At 54.1% G+C, this 4,564-nt stretch overlaps 1 protein-coding gene across 1 annotated transcript in view; it reads right to left on the bottom strand.

Annotated features, from left to right (window-relative positions):
* TFRC (transferrin receptor) overlaps positions 1-1,853 on the bottom strand; it is a 17,691-nt gene extending 15,838 nt beyond the window's left edge. The window contains exon 1 of the mRNA XM_031055378.1: positions 1,795-1,853. The gene's annotated coding sequence lies outside the window, so the exon portion shown is untranslated. The remainder of the gene's footprint in view (positions 1-1,794) is intronic.
* Between the last annotated feature and the right edge of the window lie 2,711 nt (positions 1,854-4,564).

Raw genomic sequence — 4,564 nt, 5'->3', positions numbered from 1 at the left:
CCCAGCGCCGCGCCGGGCTCCTCTGCTTCAGGCGCGCGTAGCGCTGTTAACGCGGGCCGGGATTGGCCCAAGCGCGGCCCAGGCTCACAACGCCCCTATCGGGCCGCGGGCGGGCCCCGCCTCCAGCCTGCCCTCCGCACGTTCCCGCGGATCCTGCGGCTGCTCACAGTGCCGCTCGTGCTGCTGCGGGGCCGCGTCCCGCCGCCCCACAGCCCACCCAAGGGCTCGGGCTGCTGTGAGCCCTGCCTGGCCTTGCTGCGCACAGGGAACGTAAGGAAGCACAGAATCATAGAGGAGAGCTGCAAGATCATCCAGTCCAACCATCACCCCTCTAACCACTAAACCGTATGACCCAGCACCTTTTAAGCACTCCAGGGGTCACGATTCCATCGCCTCTCTAGAAACCTATTCCAGTGCCTGAAGCGGTGAAAAACGATTTTCTAATACCTAATCTGAATCTCCCATCTCAGCTAAAGGCCATTTCCTCTAATCTTCTCACTGCAGGCCGAGTAGAAGAGACTCGTCCCCTCCTCACTACGACCTACTTCCTTTATAAAGAATGAAGCTGCTTGCTTTATAAATTGCCTTTAGGTGCCCTTGGTACAGTGGAGGAGCCACTTAACAAGTAGCATGTGTTTCACTGGCTGCACACCAAGTCCCAGCTTCCCCACAGGAAGGGCTGGAAGTGGGGCAGGGAGACGAGGTTAACAACTCTTCGTGGGAAGGCATGCTTGTACTGCAGTAGAAGAAGGAGTGGGTCACAGATTTAGCATTCCCACCCTCCCAGCATTTTGAGGGATGAGGCCAGGAAAAATATTTTTCTCCCTTGCTCTGGCTTGGGAGGCTCTCAGCATCCTCAGGTCCCAGCAAGTCTCACATGCTCAGGACTGCCATTTTAGATCTGAATGGGCAGAGACACCCAAGGTGCCTTTCCTTTGTGTTGGGCTGCACAGATTGCTATTTTATTTGTACAACAGGATGCGTGGCAGGTATTATGACTTCCAGCCCCTAAACATAAGAAGTATGGACAGTGCATCAGGACACAGGCTGTGGCCCACTGTGAGAGAGGGTCACTGCTTCCAGCCTCAGTCCTTCAGCTCAGGGCATCCCTCAAAAGCATGTCACAGCTACAGAACACTTCAAGGTTCGTGTGTGCGCATGTTTTCCAGTACTGTGCTCATCTGTCCCTTGCTCATTAGAAAAATAAATCAGTAGGCCCAGATTATTTCCTCAAATCCTCTCCCAAGAAAGAAAGACGGGAGCAGAAAGTTTGTAGTTTGGCAGAACACATGATTTGCAAAGAGGATTACGTTTGGTGAAAAGCAATACATTCCTGCACTGATAAAAGGGGGATTAACTAGACCTGAAATTCGGAGTGGAGGACTGGAGACAAGTCTGTAAAGTGTCTCTCAGGCAAAACGTGCTGGCGGACCTGCCAGTTGTTTACCAGAGGAGGTCTGAGCTGGGCTCCAGTGCCCGGGCTCTCCTCTAGATTCATCCATCACCAGCTGTGATGATGCCAGTCATGGGAAGGAGAACCATTGTCTCTTTCGCATGTGACTGACACGTGGGATGTGGTGCTGGCTGGTGCCTTGGTGGAAGCCAGAGGTTTAAGTGGGTTCAGAAAGAGTTCAGATCAGTCCTGCAGACGGTATGCTCTGCTCATTTCTCACCACACGAGCCTGGATGCAGCTGCTGCTCAGGAAAGTGTAACCCGGGGAGAGCAGGCACAGCCCTGCCCTGTTTTTTATGTTCCTCCTGGGCTCCCCCCACCAAGCCCTCGGCTTCCTTTACCTGTGCACAGCGTGCCAGGCGCAGGGCAGCGATTCCACGCCGAGCTCCCGCCACAGGAGGGACACCTGCAGGGCGCTCAGGCTCCGGAGGCTCCCTGGAGCAAGGTCGCAAAGCACAAGGAAGGCGGCAATGGGATTTATCCCGCCCCGCGGCCGCGGCTCGCCGTGCCTCCCTTCCGGCGCAGCAGGGGAGGTGCCAGCCCCGGCCCGCCCTGCAGACTCTCGCTGCAGGTGTTTTCCGTTCCCCATCGCAGCGTGCGTGCGCTCGGCAGTCAGTTCCTCATTTCTACACGTGCAGCTAAAAGAGAAGAAAGCTGACATTCTAGAAGCGCAGGCATTTTTGCACCTCAGCTGGTTTTGGTGGTAAAATACCTTAAAATGAGGGTTCTTCAAAAGCGGTGTTGTGTACCCCTGAGCAGTGGAGCGCCTTTCACCTTGCAAGTGGCTGGGAGCTGGCTGGCTATGGGTGCTTTGTGGCTGGTGCCACCTCTCTCAGGGACACCTGCTGCTCACACAGAGATGCCTGTGCTGCTGGCAATACCGAGCCCAGATGCTCAGGCTGCCCAAAACAACCAAAAATCTTTGCGAGGAACAGAGAGCAAAAAACTGGGAAATAGATGAAGAGGAAAGAGGATGTAGGATTGATTACTGCTGACTTCTGATCTGTCTTCCCAGCATCAGGGTGTTCCCCCTCGTTGTGGTTTGGCAAGCGAAACTATTTAGCTGTTTTAGGAGATGTCCATGTGTCCTCAACTGACAAACTGGGTGAGTCCTTGTTAGTCCTCTGACTTGACTCAAATGATTCCACATGCTTTTGTACAATATCTCATGATGGGCCAGTGTCCTTCCTCTGGGATGCTGAGAACATGTGATCAAAATATAGTTTCACTTCAGTTTTGCAGCAGGATTTGGTGATCCTTGTTGGTCCCTTCCAACTCAGAATATTCTGTGAAAAGCTGGTTTTCCAGCAGCTTACCACGAACAATATTGTGAAGTGACTTGAACACTTCTATGGCAAGAAATACTGCAACTAACATGGCTCTTCAGTCTGGGAGGGATGGAAAAGCCAAGAACCAAGTGCTGGAGTGTGGTGCTGAATTGGATCTGCTGTTGGGCTGAGGCCAAGGGTTGTGGGACATGCAGTGGTCTGTGGGGTGGGAGGTGGTTATAGGGCTCCCATTGGCTGTGCACTCCATGGAACAGGGGCTGTGTGTCACTCCAGGCACCCCAGGGTGCAGGGCCAGAGAGGCAACAGGCATCTGGAGACAAAAGAAAGAGTTTGATCTTCTGCCCTGGATGACAACTGCTTCCTCTGGATCCCAGCCACTCAGAGGAGTGGCAGTGCCAGCTCCAGCCTTGCTGGGTTTAAGGGATACACTGTCTGTGCTCCCATGTCACCTCATGGGTTGCACCTCATGGGTGCAGTCAGCTATTAAAAGTCCCAAGAAGCTGAGAAATTGAGTTTTTTCCAGTGTCAGAATCATACTGCAACCCCTCTACTACCCTAACTTTCCAGGTTAGGTCTGGCAGGCAGGGCTCCCTGGAGGGCCTGACCTCTCTGCTCCCGTCTCACCAAGCCAAGAGTGCAATAGCCAAGAATTTCACAACACCACGAGTATCCCCATCCTCCAGAAGACAACATATTTTGGCTTTTGCTGCTGCATTTCTCAATTGTGCTGGCAAAAAGTAGATAAAATAGTTGGGTATGATCCTCTCAGGAAAAGCCATCATACTGCCTTGGAGAATGTCGTTCCATCCTGCTCTCTCCCAGCAATCCAGGCACCCAGAGCCATGCTTGGGAGCTATTGTTCCTTGGCCCTGACATGTGCTGCCGTGCAGGCTGAGGGGGAGAGGGACTGTGACAGGCACTGGCATGTGGGAGAGGCTCTGCTGCATCTTGTCCTGTAGCAAAGAGGCTGTGGAGGAGGTGAGGGAAAAGGCACTTGGGAGAATGAAAGTGCAGTGGATAAAGCTACACCTGGCCACAGCATTGTTGTGCCTTCAAAAGACCTCTTGTCTTTGCATCCTTCCTGGGGAAGCACCTGGGGCTGGCCTGGCTCTCCAGATTTTCTACAGCTAACCTGGAGAGGAGACAGCACCAAGCACCTGGAGGAGAGATGTGGGGCTGAGGACAGTGTGGGCTCTTGCTCCTATAAAGATGCTGACCTGCGGTATCCCATGGAGCACCCCCCAAAATCCTCTGGGATTTCTTTTTTTTTTTTTTTGCCTTCCTGCAATGTGGAGGCTCATCTCCCCATCTGTCCTGTCACACAAGGAGGGATGTGGATGCAGTGATGCTCATTACTGCTGCTCTGCTTGCCAGGGGCTGGCATGGAGGCCCAGCAGAGTGGCTCATGCTTGTACACTGCCCCAGTGGGACTAAAACAGTCTGGCTCTTTTAACTGGGCTTCCTTGCTTGCAAAGACTGGGTTTCACTGGGATTTTAACCACCAAGTTGCGGGGAACCCCACCTTACCTACAGGGAGGAGGGTGGACTGTTACCCGCTCTATGCCTGCCCAGAGGGCACGGAGGGATGAACGATGATCAAAGAGCTTTAGCAGCTTGAGTGTTGCTCGCTGCCTGGCAGTTACCTCTGATGGCAAGCTGCTGGCCCTCCCCAAGGGCAGCTGAGGGGGAGAGCAGCAGTGCCAGGACATCCCTTGGCTGCAGGGCACTGATACTGCCGCTACCGAGAGCCCGAGCGCCCCGGCTGCAGCCAGGGCCGGAGCAGCTCTGTGGGGCTCTTGGTGACCTGGGGCCCGCATCCCCG

Source organism: Geospiza fortis, unplaced genomic scaffold (genome assembly GCF_000277835.1).
Source record: "Geospiza fortis unplaced genomic scaffold, GeoFor_1.0 scaffold172, whole genome shotgun sequence".
Taxonomy (NCBI): Eukaryota; Metazoa; Chordata; class Aves; order Passeriformes; family Thraupidae; genus Geospiza; species Geospiza fortis.
This window is presented reverse-complemented; position numbering and strand designations above follow the sequence as displayed.